At 42.2% G+C, this 17,807-nt stretch overlaps 1 long non-coding RNA gene across 2 annotated transcripts; it reads right to left on the bottom strand.

The window, feature by feature from the left end:
• Positions 1-230: 230 nt before the first annotated feature.
• On the bottom strand, positions 231-15,102 carry LOC143686526 (uncharacterized). Of its 2 annotated transcripts, none has more exons than XR_013177237.1 (3): positions 14,622-15,102; positions 10,450-10,606; positions 231-1,090 (listed from the first exon to the last, which is right to left on the bottom strand). It is a non-coding gene; the product is annotated as an uncharacterized LOC143686526 (long non-coding RNA). The 2 variants fall into 2 exon arrangements; XR_013177238.1 differs by lacking the exon at positions 231-1,090 and adding an exon at positions 9,971-10,012.
• Between the last annotated feature and the right edge of the window lie 2,705 nt (positions 15,103-17,807).

The following is a 17,807-nucleotide window of genomic DNA, read 5'->3' as shown; positions in this document are numbered from 1 at the left end:
AGGTACAATGGAAGGGGAAAAAAGCTAAAGGAAGCTGCCTAGGCAACTCAGAGGAATCCAACTGTGCATTTGGGGGATGCTGACATGGAACACGATCTGTAATTGACTGAGTATGGAGAGACCTTAATCCTCAGGTCCAAGGAATGGGGCAGATTCTGAAATAAGGGCCAAAGTGGGGAGGGGGCAAGCCGCCCCTTAGTAGAATATCACAGAAGTCGTTAATGCTCTTGTTCATTCATTTGTTTATTTACACTTTCCTCTGGTGTTTTTGAGCTCACTGAAGACCATGGCTATCTTGCCTGCAGAAACCCAGCAGCCAGGAGACACCGGGATGTTGGGCGCCACTGGCTTTCCCTCACCACCCAGCCATGGTGGTGGTATTTCATAACCAAATCACATTTCACACTATGTATGGACAAAGAATTTGTGAATGTCTTTAATTTCTATCTTTTTGTTCCAACCTTCAAACTCTGAGGAGAGAGAGGGATGGGTGTTCACCTGAGATCCACAAGCTCTGGTTTGGCCTCGGGGTCTTGCATTGCAGACACGCCACGGGGTTCCCTGGTATTGTGGGGGCAGCTCTGTGAGCTGCACAGCCTTCCAAAGAAGCACTTGTCACAGACTCAGTCAACAACTTTATCTTTATGTGACAAATTCAAGACTAGGCAATGGTGAATGAGACATTTTTCAGTCCATCCCCTCAGGGAGTTTTCTGCCTGGTGGGAAATTGTTAAGCTAGAACTTACTATAAAATCATGATAAGTATAGTCTTACATTGAAATTATGAAATTTGTGCTTACATGTGTTACTTATTTCTGGGGGCAGTTTTTGAGTTATTCACTCACTGGTCTTAGGAAATTCAAAGGAGCTGTGGTAGATGTGGTGTCTTGTGGCCCCAGAAGGTTTCAACTCCTAGGCTTAAACTCTTCTGACAGAATCACACAGTGGGAGGAATGACGAGTTCACTGGGGATCTCTGCCAGGCTAGAGATGAAAGGTAGAGGCGTCACAAGCAGCTGGACACTGAATTCAGAATTACAAATATGGCATTTGTGAATGTTCACGTCTCCCGAGTTTTCAGAAAAGAGAGCCTGAGAAAAAGATTAAGTGCTGAGGTTACATTTGGAAATTGCAAACCAAAGGTAGCAGAAGTGAGGAAAAGAATGGAAGAAAGAAGGATAGCTACAATGCAAACTGTGTATTAACATAATGGCCATAGCTTCACGATGAGATGTGCAGAGACATAGCTGGGTCCTTGTCAGGGACATCTGCTCGGTGAGCAGGACACCGTGGGGGGACGACCCATGTGGAGAAATTTCACTGTGGAACAGTCCGTGGCAAGGAAGACACAGGGATAAAGTTTCTGTTAGTTTTCCCCAATCCTTTTTTCCTACTGGGTAAAAATTCACCCTGCTGAAAGTTAACTATCCTGCCACTTGCTGAATAATTTTGGTCATGTTGCACAGTCTCTTTGAGTTTAAATATTGAGTTTACTACAATAATAGTAGCCACTCCCTAGGGCTAGGAAGAGTTTTCTATGTGAACCCTTCTGCACAGTGCCTGGCACCTAGTAGGCATGTAAACAGCTTTAAAAAGAGACCCAGAAGGAAAGCCAGAGGTTAAAATATGGGATTGTATAACACAGAGAACCTTGTGCTGGGCATTGTTTATGATTAACACTAGAAATACAGGTAAGTTCTTTCATGACTAGTACAAATGCAGGGCACTTGTACAAAGAGATAATAATAGTCTGATATATGAAATAGAAATACATATTGCAAGCTACAAACTATAGTAACTGTAATATTTTAATATTCTTTCATTAACAGTAGCAGATGTACCACACCAATGCTAGGGGTCAATAATGGGGGGGATAAGAGGTATGGGGCACTTGGGGTTCTCTTTTTTATGTCCATTTGTTATTTTTCTTTTTGGAGTAAGAAAAATCGTCTAAAATTGAGTGTGATGATGATTGCACAACTAGGTGATGATACAGTGAATCATTGATTGTATGCTTTGCAATTATATCTCAACAAAATGTATAGTTAAGAGAGAGCCTGGGTTTAGTGGTCTTCCAGTAACTTGTTCTCTGCTTCACTAGGAACCTTCAATACCTCTGTAAATTTCAACCTCAACATACATACACCCCTACACCCACCTGCCGTCCACTGCCCCTGCATCCATCCATCCTTATCAATTTATCCATATTAAGTAGGTAGTCAGCTGATGTTCTTTGTTCAATTATTCAAAACAACAAAAAAATATACCTTTTTAAAATTTCCTGCTTTGTTGAGTAAAAAAATCTAAGTTCCAAGATCAATCAGGAAAAATGTGCTTTTAATCTCGAAAGTACAGAAATAAGTCCACTCTTCTCTTTATTTTCCCATCAACTTTAGCACCGACAGGCATATCCTCTTCGTTTCCAATAAATGGGAGTCAGAAAGGAAATGTCTTCCTCACTGCAGAACTCATCCTGGATTTTCCTGCTCAGAGCAGGAGAAGGAAAGACAGAGAAAGGGAAGGGTGTCATCCCCCCCGGGCAGGCTGGGCCAGGCCCCTGGGAGGTGTTGTTGACCAGATGGTGTTCAGAGACCGGCAGAAGCAGGACTGGCGGTAGCAGGGAAGGACCAGGCTCGGCCAGGCAATCATTCCACACTGCTCACTGGCCCAGAATTGTTCCCTGAGATGTGCTTTCCAGGTATTGCCTGGATTTCTACAATCGTAACAGATTGTTCTAACAACCTTAACTCAGCCTCGTTGATTCTCTTCTGGGCTGTGTGGGTTCCAGAGGAAAACACACGTATCTGGCTGCTGGTTGGGTGATTTCCCCGGGATTGCCTGAGAAGCTGCTCCCAAGGATTCTGCACGCTGCAGAACTGCTGGAGGGAGAGACTTTCACTTCCCTTGGATGTGTGGCCTTTGGGAAAGCCATGCTGAAGGTCTGTGAGGACGGGGGGCCCAGACTGTCTCCCCAGGAGGCTGGTAGCCTGGGGAGAAGACCCGGGGCAGGCAGAACAGCACCGTCCAAGCCTTGTCGGGGTACTCCTGGCGTAGAGGCTGATTCAGCTGCAGCTCTGATGAAATCTATTGCCCCTTCCCACCATTCATAGACAGTCTTCATAAAGGTCCTAAAATTTCCAGAAACTTCATTTTCCAAAAGAACATTGACCGTGTGATCGTTCTCACAGATGGGAGGAACGGAAAGCTTACCCTTGCCTGTCACTAACCAGAAGGTCAAGCTTGGCTGAGCCCCTTCACCTTTGTCTGCATCTGCTAACTCATCTCTGCTGTGACAAGGAACATAGACCAGGGGTTACGAGCATGGACTCTGCGTTCACACCCAGCTCTGCCCCTTAGTATCTGTGTGATCTCCAGAAACTTCTCAACCTCAGTTTCGTTATCTGTAAAATGGGTCACCGTTGTATCTACCTTATAGGATTCTTATAAGGATAAAGTACATCAATACGTTCAAAGCACTTAGAAGTGCCTGGCCTAGGGTAAATCTAACATAGACATTTGCTATTTTTAAGAATCGAGGATCTCTCTTTAGTTCCTCCTAGATTTAAAATGTGAGTCATCACCTTAGTGAACATTTTGGGCTTACCTACCTGACGTGTATTTCCTGTTTTCACTTTCCCCAAAGCTTTCAAGTATCCTTGGGGAAACACCCTCAGGTTCTCCTCCCACCAGACAATAGAAAACTCTTTAGACCACGCTGGCTCTACTCTAATGCCAGGGAAACTGCCCATGAAGGAAATTTGTTAAAAATAAATTATGATATGCAAAGTCCCTTGAGAGACTGAGAAAAAATATGGAACTATTAAAACTTTCCCACCAGGGAAACCCCCGATACTCTCTCAAAGACTAGGGACTCCCAAGTCAACAGGCCAAGCCCTTGCTCTTGTGAGGCTTATTTCTGTGGCAGAGAAGCTAGGCTTCCCAATAATTATGCCTGAGAATTACTCCCAGAGAACCTCTTTTGTTGCTCAGACGTGGCCTCTCTCTCACTAAGCCCAACTCTGCAAGGAAAATCATCACCCTTCTCCCTACGTGAGACATGGCGTCCATGGGTGTGAATCTCCCTGGCAGCATGGGGCGTGATTCCCAGGGATGAGCCTGGCCCTGGCACTGTGAGATTGACAATGCCTTCCTGACCAGAAGAAGGAAGGGAAATATAACATAATAAGGTATTAGTGACCAAGAGAGTTCAAATAGAGTCAAGAGGCTATTCTGGAGGCTACTCTCTTATGCAGGCTTCAGCTAGATATTACTAAAAAGGTTTGCCAAACCCCAACCAACTTCATTCCTGTTAACCCTAAAGAATACCCACAGCTCTCTCTGAGACCCTACAAAAGTTACATGCACTAAGTTTACTTTTCAGAAACTTAAAACCTTTAGGTGGTCCCTAGGCCAGGTAAATCCTGAAACCCAGAGGTGCCAGTCTCTCTAAGAAGATCAACCAGTTCCATCCTCTATTTCATATCGTTGAAAAAGTTGGAATGGGCATAACCCAAAAACCCCTAAAGATTGGAAAAGGCTCAAAGGAGAAGGAGGAGTTGTAACAGAGAAGTTAGGATTTAACAAATGAGTATGACAGCTGAATCATGTTGACATTTCTTTTTCGTCTTCAGCGTCTTAGAGCAGCTAGAAAGAAAATGCTAAAATTGTGGAACTGCAACCCATACCAAACTCTGAAATATGTTCTTGAACTGTTAAAATGTACTTTGATACTTATTGTTCTTTTGTATATATTTTTCACAATAAAAAGTGTTAAAAAATGACAAAAGAAAAATTTAGCCAGAGCATCCTTAACCAACTTGAAACAATCTCCCCTCTGCTGTTGTATCAGGTTGTTTCTGATGCACTCCATTGGTTGTGTTGCATCATCTCTGCTTTACTTTGGGCTGGCTGACATTGCTATTTGTCAGACAAGAGCTCCTCCTGTTCCCTTCACTAGCCTTGCTTTGTTTTGATATTCTCAAATGAAAAAACAAAACAAAACCATGAAACCAAAATCTGGATTCGGTTTACTGGAGAGCATTATGAGGAGTTCTTGCATCCATAAAGCAATTTCCTAAGGGACTCCATATCTTCTGGCTGATTTTGTTCTCATGGAAATCTTCAAGGTCCCCAGTTTTAGGAGAATAACCTGAGCCTCTGGGTGATAAACACGTTTTTGGAAGCCACATGACCCATCTCACTGAAAGAAGGTGGCGAGGCCAGAATTTGCAACCACATTCTCTGACTAAAGGATTGCTCTGTCCTTTTTGAAACCCTTTCTTTATTTGGTTTCTAGGACACCCACACTCTCCTGGTTCTCCTCCCACCCCATGCTGCTCTGTCTCATCCCCTTTGCTGGGTCTTGCTCCTTTTCTGATTCTTGAAATGTGAAGGGCCAGGAACCTGTTCTTTTCCCCCCTTTTCCACATATTCTCTCATTTAAAAACTCTGCATCACAGCCACATGCTGAGGTATTCATTATCTGTATTCTCATGAGAATATAAATTCCAAGACAGCAGGAGTTAAGATTTTTATTCAATTCTGTATCTTCTGAGTCTGAAACAGTGCTGGGGATATAGTGGGCACTCAATAAATGTACAAATAAAGCCTGAGTTCCAATCCAATGCACTTTGCTTTATCATCATTATGTTGCCTTTTGGAAATGTAAGGGCCGGATTTTTGGCAACAGTGAGAAGAATTCACTTATCCGTCGTCTAAACCCCAGGCAAATGCCATCAGATTCCCGGCCTAGCTGCAGGACAACACATGGCTTCTGCATCCAGGGCATAGCTGAGGCCTTTTCCTCACAGCACACCTGGCATCTGGGGCCAGGCGTTTCTCCAATGGGGGAGAGGCTGCCCTGGCATTGGAGGACAGCAATCAGCATGCTTGGCCTCTACCCTCAGTGGTCAGTATCACACCCTGGTTTTGATGACCAAAGATCTCTCTAGACTTTGATAAATATCCCTGGGGACAAGCTCACCCCTGATGAAGAACCACTGGTGCAGTGGAAAGATGGGTTTACTTAGAAATAAAAGACCAGGTTTCCAGTGAGAGCTTGTGACAAGCCTCTCTGAGCCTCAGTTTCCTAATCCATAAACTTGGGTTACAGCAGCTATCCTAGATGCAGTTGGGAGGAGTAAATGCATTAGAATATCCAAACTGACCAGCATAGTTCCAATTGATATTCATTTCCCTCTTGAGTCTGGACCTGACCTGCCTCATGTTTTGAGGACTTGGTACTGGTTTTATCTCACGGTCCTTGGCTGTTTGCAAGGATTTTACTCTTCCCTTTTTGTCCTCGCTGCCTGTGTCTCCTGATCTGCCTCTGTCTTCTGACCATCTTCTTAGACTCTTTCTGTTAGCACTGGATGTCTCCACCCTGAATCCCTCGCCTGGTCTGGACCCCAGCACCATCTCAACTATTTTCTCCCAGGCTGAACCTTTCTTGTCCTATCACCTTTCCAACCACCTGAGCTTAACCAGGTCATCCTTATGCCTGAAACTCACACACAACCACCACTGTGGGTTTGGGAACCAAAGCAGCAGGCCTGGGAATAATTTCACGTTCTTCAACAACATACAAATACTATTAGTTCTCTGGCCATGGAGACCTTATCCCACCAATCAGGGGGTTTTGAAACTGCCTTTCCCATTGGCCCATGACATACATATCCATTTGCCTTCCTAGAACCAGGTGATCTCTAAGGCCAATTTTCAAGAGAACAATTAAAGGCGATGGAGATTTTCAGTCCGAATATTGTTTCCTCCTCTATCCCCATCTAGTTGCTTTCTGGTGATGATGTGTTGTGATGATGGTGTGTGGTAATGAATGGAGTCAGGCAGACTTGGTCAGAATCACTCACTAGCTCTAGCAGCACGAGCTACCAGAGAGTAGCTCGGTTACTCTTTCTGAGCTCTCGACTCTCTCTGCTTCCGCCTGCTCTTGTGAAAGTTATGTGTGACGCCATCTGGAAAGCACCCAGCTGTGTGAGGTAGACAGACACTTCGTCAAGTGCCATTTTATCTTCCCTTTCACTTTCTGGTCTAGTACCTCTGTTTAAGCCTTACACTATCTATCATGAAACTGTAAGCTCCTTTCGGGTGAGGATCCTATTTTATTGATCTTCGCATTTCCCTACCTCCTATCTTAGCATATTATTTTTGCATAGTTTTGACTCAACCACCTATTCAATTAAATGGACTTGAAATTCAACATCCTGTAGGATATGAAGGGAGAATAAATCATATCAAATTGCAGTTTAAAATGATGACAAAATATCCATACCAGAATAATGAAGAGAAATTGGTCTGGGGGTTCAATACATGAAATTTTCAAGGGACTTTGCATGAGTGAGCCGTGGCCGGAAGCCTGGAGGTTGGAGTAAGGCTGCCAGGTTGGGGCAGAGCACTCTGTCCCTAGTGGAGTGTCTGGCACACAATCACATCTCAAATACAAACTCTTTAACGGAGGGTGTTTAATGTTTGAATGTTTCTGAATCCTGATTCTATTACCTATAGGAAATCATTTTATTTCTTTGAGTCTTTGTTTCTTTATCTGTACAATGGGAATAATAATTAAAGGAGTAATATAAGGAAAGCAAGTGGCAAGTCCCTGACAGACACTTCCTGTGCCGCCCATCGCCGATATCACTGCTCCAGGGTTTCAGCTTTGTCTGGGGCGGACACGTGGTCTGTGAACATGGTTCATAAATGCTCCTAGAGTGGGCTGACACCCCCATTGTACCTGGGATTGGCTTTCAGTAGGAAAAGGAGGTGATGGCTGTGGAATCAGCAGTGGCATGTAACTCAGACCACCTGTAATACCTACAAGCTGTGCAACCTTGACTATATGACCTCATCTTTCTGGTTCTTCATTTCTGTATAGGTGTGAACCTGCTGTGACCTAGGATCCCTGCCATTTCTACAGGTCTCTAGGTAGGAATAATTGGTCTTGAAGAGTATTTCCACCCTTAGGAGTCTATGATTAAAAGATTAGACTATATTTCCCTAAATACTAGCCAATGAAGTTGAGTGTGTGTGTGTATATGTGTGTGCATGTGTGTGCGTGTGTGTGTGATATAGGGAGAAATGTGTTAGCAAAGGAAAGGGGAAAGGGAAGTGGAGTAAAATGTGTTGATTATCTACCAGACTGAGTATATATCAATCACTCTGCATATATTTTATTCATTTCCCACAAAATCCCTAGGAGAATTGCATTCTTAGTTCTACTTCCCCAATACAAAAACTAGGCTTGAGTGATGCTAAATTACCTAAATGCAGTCACAGAGGAAGTAAGAACCCTTTTTCCTTCTGTGCTGCCTCTTCCTCCATTCAGGCTCTCATCAGCTAGTGCCAGGGCTACGCTGGATGCCGGCCAGTGGGGAGTGACTGGTCTCTGGGCCTCCCGCCTGCTCCCCCCAACCCACCCTCCATGCTGCTGTACATCAGACCATTTAATTTCCCTCCAGGATCTGAACTAGCCCTCAGGGTACCATCCAAACTTCTTAGCACAGCTCACAATGTCCTATGTCATCTGGCTTCTGCCTACCTCTCCAGCTGCATCTTCAACATTCATCCCATAAACTCTATTTACTGAGTTCTCCATTCCAGACATTTTGCCAGGCTGCCCTCATAATGGTTAGATGTGTTCCTGCCTCTCACTTTTAATGTAGTAGGGTAAAACCCCTTAATGAACTAATCACAAGGATCATCCATCATCCATCATCCATCCATCTATCTTTCTTTCTTTCTATCTCTCTATCTCCTTACCTACATCTATCACCTGTATCATCTATCTGTCTGTGCATCTACCTAATCTAATAGCTAACATGTATTAAGCACTAATGATAAAAGTACTCTCCTAATCCCTTTGAGTGAATTCTTTCATTAAAACCATCCAAAAAGCTTATAAGCCAGGTATTTTTAGCCCCTTTTTCCAGATGAGAAAATTGCATTCTAGAGACTTTCAGTAACTTGCCCAAAATCATGCAGCTGGTAAGTGGCAGAGTCAAAATTTTCATTCAGAAATTGAGCCTGTGCTCTGAAGTACCATGGCGCAAGGCATGGTTACAAGTGAAGGTAGCACCATGAGAGAAAGCCTCCTGCTGTCAGTGTTGTACTCCATGGAAGGTGGTGAAACTTTCCTGAGGAAGTACATCTGCAGGGCCATCTTTTCATCCCACAGCCTCACTCCCTCCACCCTAATTCTGCACATTATCTGTGAGCAGAAAAGAATTGCTTGCTGCTCCATCTTCTCTGAAGCTCTGCCTCTCTACATGCTGCTTCCTCTGCTTAGAAGGCCTGCCCCACTTCATCAGGCTAATACAGCTTGCTCACTTATTTGCAAAGCAATTATTGAACCTGCTACTGTGTCAATGCCTACTAAAGTCTGAGTAGACAGAGGTAAACAGGTATGACTTCTGCCCTCTGCTATTCAGACGGACATACAAACAAGCACAGAAGACATGACATAATGGAGGTTTCTTCATGAAAAGGGCATAGCCTGCCTGTTCCACGAAACATGACCACCATTTTCCAAAAATGAAAATACTGTTGCATATATATTTTTTAGCCTAAGATGAGTTGTAATTGTCACAGGATCAGCAATCTAAATGCCTTGCCATTGTTTTCTCTGTGCAATAAGTTTTTCTTTCTCATGTCCTTATTCCCTTCCTCCACTCCTCTCTCCCTTGCATCATCATTTTTCATAGCTAAGTGCTGCTTTCGTTCTTCCATGCCAAGTGCTATGCTGCATTGCTGGTCCTTCAAAACTCAGTTTAGCCCTCTTCCCCCTTACAGAAATCCTTTCTTGACCTATGAGTTTCCCAAGAGGGTTGGGTTGAGTCCCCTTCTTTGTGTTCCTGCCATCCTACATCAGAACTGATAAGTATATGGTCTGTTGTCTCCCTCCCCACTAGCCTGTGTGCTCCCTGGGAGCAGAGACTCCATATATGGGGCTTGGCACCATACCTTTACATGCAGTCGATGAAGGTACTTGGAAGATATTCACTCTGTACAGGGATAAATGAAACACAGGAAGAAACCACAATGCTGCTAAGGAAGGATTTATGCAGCCAAAAAGCACAGGATTAAAGCAAGTCTTAAATTCCCTCACAGCCTGAGCGTCTACAAGATGATCCAAGATGTGCAAATCCCCAGTGACTCAGAACAGCCTGCAGGCCTAATTTCCCTTTGCCTAGTGGAGGTAGGCAGCGATGACACACAGCTTTATTTCAGACTCAGGTAGAATCCCTGATTTTGGCCAAGAATGTTCATTGTCCTACTATTCCATGGTATCAGAATCCCCACTCTTCAGCTGGGCAGATGGCTACTCAGATTAAAGACTACACCTTTCCTTCTGCCCGGTATAGCCAAAGGGAAGCTGGTATCCATGCTGGGTGACATTTCCGCCACTGTCCTTAAATACAGGGGTGTTCCCCTTCTTTACCTCTCCCACACCTCTATCCTGGTGGCTAGACAGCGATGGGGTGGAATATCCAGTCCAACAAGGGCCGCATGCCAGGCCCGGCAGAGCAACAAGGTGGAAGGATCTTGGGCCTCTGGCAGTTAGAATCCTTGCCCGCTCTGGAATCTTCTCCTCCAGCCTGATAGGAGAGAGAGAGACATGAATAAATCTTAATCTTGTATAAGACACTGTTATTTTGGGTCTCTTCCATATCTTGCCATATCTAATCTTGACCAGTACACTCATCTTCCTTTTATGGAAGCACAGATTGTCAGAGACATATGGCACTTTATAGTCAACCTAATCCAGTGTTTCTTAATATTTTTGGAGTCAAGAACATTTTAAAATTTGACAGAACTAACTACCCTAAAATAAGATAAAATGGGCATCCTTAGGCACCCATGGGCCTTGTGGTTGCGCATCCCCAGTTTGACCGTAACCTCTCATTTTAACTGCAAGGAAGCTGAGGCTCAAAGAGACTCCAAAACTTGCTGAGGGCCACCCAGGAAATTGGAAGCAGATAAAGAACAGTATTAGGCTCTCTTGCCCCTAGGCTGGATTTTTTTCTTCCCCAGGAGTATTCCCTGACTTCAAAGTAGATTCCCACTGGTTCCATGGGCAATGCTCCAGTGAGCATCTTCTGATGGAGCTTTAGGGTATTTTAGTTCTCTTATAAATATTGATTCTTGGCTTCCTTCATTTACTCACTCATTCATTCATTCCTCCCTATGGAGGAATTATTGAACATCTTCCAGGGACAGGCATAGGGTACTGCACTGTTTTACTGTGGTGAACAAAACACAGATATCATCACTGGCATTATGGGGCTTATATCCAATGAGTGAGTCAGACATTAAACAAGTCAAACCATAAACACATAATAACTAATTTGGTTAAGTACTAAGAGGGAAATGACTGGGATGATGCAGAGAATAATCAGATGATCTACTTTATTTGGGGACTCAAGGAAGACCTTTATGTGGGGGTGACATTGATGTTGAGATTTGAATAATGAGAAGGTTCTCAATGTGTGACGAGTAGGGACAGGGGCATTCCAGCAGAGGGAACAACCTATGTAAGAATCCTAAGGTGGGAAAGTCTAGAACATCAAAGAGCCAGAAATCAGCATGGTTGGGTTAAGTAACTAGAGATGAAGCTGAGACATGGGCAGGGTAAGATCACACAGGTTGAAATAGATCCTTGTTGGCCCCTGACCAAATCTGGGGCTTTATCATCATTACAATAAGTAGCCTTTGAGAGGCTGGAAGGAGAGAGGATTGATGTTATTCTGGGTGTTTTAGAGACCATTGCAGTTTTTACATGAGAATGAATTGGGATGGAAGATTAGAGTAGGGGCAGAGAGACAATTCAAGAGGCTATAGCTGGAAGCTTGGTCATAGACAAAGGGTGTGAAATGGATTTGAACTGTATTTTGTGTGTACAATGTATGTTGGCTTTTGGCTTATTGGTTGAAGGGTGTGAAATAGAGGGACAGACGAGAGAAGAGCTAAGAGGTCTCTCGTGAGTTTTAAAGAATTCTTCTTTGGAATTCTCCAGCAAAGAGAATCCAGATTTATTCTGATGTTGTGGAAGATCCTTCTCAACAGCTGTCGACCTGTTCACAGACCTTTACTGGGATGCAAAAGCAAAACAATGAAACTCTAGATTGCTTTAGTTGGCTAGATCCCACTTCCTAAGTAAAAGATGGAAGTATTATACTCAGAATAAGGTAAGAGCAGATTTCATTCATTTCATTTGAATAAAATTACCACAAATAACTCACTGATTTGATTTGGAAGAAAATAAGGCAGGTGCTACAGTTTTTGACTTATGCTTAAATGAATTGAGTAAAAAAGATAGAAATTTAGAACTTCAATTCAAAAAGATTTCAGAAAACACTTTCATTGAATTACTCATTGTAATTATGTTTCTATGGCAATAACTTGGTGTTTTAGTACCTAAAATGGATGACAGTTAATCACTCATTTGTCTCTAAGCAATAAGAAAGTGAATGTGGTCTGAATTTCCCCTTATTACTTCTTTTCCAATTTGGAAAGCCAAGTCCTTCCCTGCCCTAGTCTAGGGCTCAGAAGCTTGCTGGAAAATCGAAGCTCCCTCCATCTTCCCTGCCACTCTAGCAGAACAGATAGGAAACAAGCATTAAGCACATAAGAGTGTCAAATGAGTGCATTTATGTTAATTTATGTTCATTTTCACTACCTGGGTAAGTGTACCTCAGGTCTGTACCTCAACATTTGAGGAAAAAGAGGTTCAGAGAGATTAAAAGACTCACCAAAGGGCTGCAACAAGTGGAGGAAAGTAGGGTTGAATATCAAAAATCTATGTGTTCTTTGTATCACATCATTTTCATCCAGACTTCCAGTTTGACTCATTTCTCAGGTGTTTCCCAATTACAGAAGTAAAAGCACCATATTCAAATCATCCCAACAAGTCAAATATTTCTAGCAGTAATTGGTTCTTACATAGATCTTACAACCTTATCTGCAGTAGTAGATTTATTGGCCCCAGTTTTCATTGCAAGCAGAGCACATGCTTCTCCAGCCCCTGACTTTGGGTTCACCATGTGGCCTGATTTGGCCAATGGATGGTAACATTCATGAAGCAGGAAGAGGCTTGAAATGCAATGCATGCTTCTATTCGCCCCCTTGTGCTTTTGCTGATTGATGCCTGAGGAGAGCTTCCCCAGACTAGGTGCTCCCCCTCAGTCCAGGTCCCACAGTGGGCCCATGTGGAGCAGACCTGAGCCTCACTTGCAGCAAGGAGCCAAGTCAACAGCTAACTGACAACCTAAAGACGAGCTGCCCAATTGAGCACAGTGAAGAACTGATTCTCAACTGACCTGGAGGCGCATGTGCATGAGAGTAAGTGGTCATTGCTGTATGCCTTTGAGTTCTGTGGTGGTTTGTTATGTGGCACTATTCAGGCATTAACTGACTGATACATACATGACAGTTGACTTCACCTTCAGGGTGTTCTGCTTTGTAAAATGTCTGTAGGCAGCAGATACTGTTGGAACACTGGCTATTTGAGAATCAATATGAACGTCCAACAGTGGCTGAGAATTCAAAGAGGAAGGCACAGAATTCCTTCAAGGGAGTTCTCAGTCTAATGGAGGAAAGCAAACAAAAGACTAAAACCATGGAGTTATAAAGCAGAAGTTGGGAGGAGCTACTATCTATACTTCATTTATAGAAGTCAGGGTCCACATTAGAAGGAAGGTGCTGCTTTACAAAGCTGATCTACCTACGCGGCCAGTGTAAGCTCGTTTAAGCAGGCTACGTGGCCAAGAGAGTGATCCTAGATGTCCCTATGACTATACCAGTTAAATTGTATTTTAAGATAACATTATCAAAATTTACTGTTTCATCCTCTATTTTAAGCACCTCTTAACATTGCCCAACTTAATCCCTTGAGATAGGTGTAATTATTTCTTTCCATTTCACAGATTAAGAAACTGGGTCTATAACAGAATAAGGAACTTGTTCCCAATTACACATGTAGTGAGTTGTGGAGCAGGGACAAAAATACTGTGGGAACCATCCTCCGAGCCGGCCCTCTGTGATCCCCGCCTCCTGGGTTCCATGCTGGCATGTTGCCCTGCACCGTACCCAGAAATGATCACATGTTGCTCTTGAGATTAGAGTATAAAGACCCTGCGGCTCACGTTTTGCTCTTGCGCTCTTTCTTGGACCCCCTTCTTGGCTGACTCACCAGCTGTGAGGACACTCAGGCAGCCTGTGGAGAGGTCTGGCTTGGCAAGGGTCTAAGGCCTCCTGCCAACATCCAGTGAGGAACTGAGGCCTGTCAACACCCAAGGGAGTGAACTTGGAAGTGGCTCTACCCTCTTCCAATGACTGCAGTCCCTGCCAAGAGCTGACCTGCAACACTGTGAGAGCCCCTGGGCTTCTACCACCCAGCGAGCTGTCACTGCAGTCCTGACCAACAGAAACTGTGAGAGAATAAAATTTGTTGTTTTAAGCCACTTAGTTTTGGGGGTAACTTGTTACACAGCAATAGATAACTGACAAAAAGCCCAGTGTTTCCAAAGCCCTTATCTTGGTAGCTAGAGTGCAAAATTGCCTTAACAGTTTATAATAATAGTTATTTTAGATAATTAGAAAATTTTATGTCACCTTTACCCTTTGAAACAGCTTGCTCACATGTGTCTTTCTTGTAGAGGAATCCATTCTTTTCTTCCCCAATGTGCTGCCTCATTTCAGGGCAGTAAGTTTCCCCATTGCTAACTTTTTGCCTGATTCTCAGCAGAGAATGATAGAAAGATCCTGGTCTTCGGAGTCATATAGACTGGGTTATTTTAACGGAGGTAAACTTCATACATAGGAAAATAGACTTTAAAGGTATCATTCAATGAGTTTTGATAAATGCATGCTTCCATGTAACAAAAATACCCATAAAAAATGCAGAACATTTCCAACATCTCAGAAAGTTCTCCCATGCCTCTTCGCACTCATTCTTGACTGACCCAATAGCAACCACGTTTCTGATTTCAATTACTGGAGATTGGTATTGTCCATTCTCGAACTTCATATAAATGAACTTATGCAGTAGGGACACTTTCTGTCTGGCTTCTTCAACTCAGTAGAATGTTTCTGAGACTCATCCACGTTGCTATGGGAATCAGAATATCATCATGTTTATGGCTAATGAGTGTTCCATTGAACGAACATAATACCATGTGCTTATCTATGCTCATATGGAGGGACATTTGGGTTATTTCCAGGTTGGGACTATTAACTTAAGCTGCTATAAACATTCTGATACAAGTCTATTTCTTAGACATATATTCTTACTTATCTTGGGTAGATACATACCTAGTGGGGGAATGGCTAGGTTTCAGGATAGCCCTGTTTAACTTTATAGGTAACTGCCAAACAGTTTTCCAAAGCCCAATTCTGGTTGCTCAATATCCCAGTCATTCTTTTGGCTGTTATCATAAATTTTAGCCATTCTAGGAGTGGTAATTCATTGTGTTTCCTTTTTTTAACATGGGCAGGTACTGGGACTCGAACCCTGGTCTCTGGCGTGGCAGGTGGGAACTCTGCCACTGAGCCACTGTGGCCGCCCTTTATTATGGTTTTGATGTGCATTTTCCTGATGACTAATAATGCTACTATCTTTCTATGACGTCTCGTCCACTCGTATAGCTCCCTTGTAAAGCATCTGTTCAAGTCTTTGGCTTATTTTTTATAAACTTGTTTGTCTTTTTATAATTATTGAGCTGTAGCATTCATTTTATGTTCTGGATACAAGTCTTTTAACAGATAAATGTACTATGCATAATTTCTCCTAGTCTATAGCTTGTTTTTTTTTTTTTTTTGTATGCTGTATGGCAGGTCACATTTCATTTTTTTCCATGTGAGTCTCCCATTATTGCAGCACCATTTGTTGAATGTTTTTGTTTTCTTGTTTGTTTGTTTTGGGGGAAGGGCATGGACCAGGAATTGAACCCAGGTCTCCTGCATGGCGGGTGAGAATTCTACCACTGAACTACCCTTGCACCCCTTATAGCTTGCTTTTTTATTCTTTTTAAATAATGACTAGGAATATTTAATTTTGAAAATTTAGATATGCTAATTTTTAAAGGTTAGTTATTTCTATTTCCTTTCTAAATATTTGCCTAGCTAAAAATTGAAAACATTCTCCTTTTTCTTAAAGATTAATAATTTTAGCTTTTTTTTTTTTACATGATCCATCTTAAATTATGGTTTGTGTTTGATTAGGAAAATGTTGAAATTCCTCTATTTACCCCACTTACCAAACGGTATTTCCCCTCCCTGTTAAATTGCTAACATGCTATTTTTGAAAATCAATTTATCCAAATGCATAAGTCTATTTCTGGATTCTCTTATTCTGTTCTGTTGATCTATTTGCCTATCCTTAGGTCAATATCACATTGTACTGATTATTGTAGATTTTTACTGAATTTATATATAGTGTATGAAATTATATAGTTGTGTCTTCTAAGTTTTTCATTTTCAAGATTATTTTTATTTCTATGTCCTTGGCTTTTCCATATAAATTTTAAAACAAATATTTTAATTTCAAAAACTTGTGTCACTACTGTCAAGTTTTCCAGGAATATGTCCATTTCATCTAAGTTTTGGGATTAATTTGGAAAATGTTACCCATAGTATTCCCTTGTTATCTCTTTAATCATTAAGTTCTATACTGTTATCTTTCTTCTTGCACTCTGGAGTTTTTTTTTATTTATCCTGCTACAGGTTTTTTGCTGAGATTTTTGAATCTATAGGTTGATATTTTCATCAAATTTGGGACATTTTAGCTATCATTTCATGACATATTTTCTCTACCATATTATCCTCCACCTCTCTGTTTAGGTCTCCAATTATGCGTTGATATTGACTGCTTGATGTTGTTCCATGTAACACTGGGACTTTTATCCTTTTTTCCACATCCCCCATATTCGTCAGATTGGATCATTTATGTTGATCAATCTCAAGTTTACTCCTTCTTTATTCTTTCATCTCTAATTTGCCAAGTCATTTAATAACTTCTTTTTTTTAACCTGGGCAGGCACCAGGAACTGAACCTGGGTCTCCGGCATGGCAGGCGAGAGCTCTGCCAGTGAGTCACTGTGGCCCACCCATTTTATAACTTTGAAGAACTGTAATTTTCAATTTCAGAATTTCCAAATAGTTAGTTCTTCTCATTTTTAATAGTTTTCACTTCTCTATTGAGATTTCCCCATCATCTCAATTATTATATTTATCTTTCTCTTTGCCTCCTTTATTTATTTACAGTAGCTGTGTTAATGTTCTCGACTGCAAATTCCAACATCTGGTACTGACTTATTTGTTGTATAGATTATGGCTCATATTTTCCTGCTTCCTTACATGTTTAGAAATTCTTTTATTAAATGCTGAGCATTTGGAGAGATACATTGTAGGAAATCTGGGTCATGTTATCTTTCTTTAAAATAGATTACATCCTGTTTGTGGGAGTGGGGCATGAAATTATTGGCAGATCCTCTACATTTTCTAGGCTTGGTTTTCTACTTTGCTAAGGTTTTCCTTTTTGTATTTTCACTAGGAGCTGATCCGTACCCTAGGGATTGATCTTTACTGATAAAACTTGGCCTTTCTGAGCTCTAAACTGAACGTTAAGGTGCTCAGTGAGGTCTCTCCATTCTGCAGGACTGGAAGTCCAATGTCTCCCAGGACTCCATGACCTCTGGCTTTTTACATTCAGTTCTCAGCCCACAGAGCTGCTCTCTGATAGGGTTGTGGAGTTTTGCCTTGGGCAAAGGCAGTGGGCACCCTCATACATACCTCTTACTT

This window comes from Tamandua tetradactyla, chromosome 6 (assembly GCF_023851605.1).
Source record: "Tamandua tetradactyla isolate mTamTet1 chromosome 6, mTamTet1.pri, whole genome shotgun sequence".
Classification (NCBI taxonomy): domain Eukaryota; kingdom Metazoa; phylum Chordata; class Mammalia; order Pilosa; family Myrmecophagidae; genus Tamandua; species Tamandua tetradactyla.
This window is presented reverse-complemented; position numbering and strand designations above follow the sequence as displayed.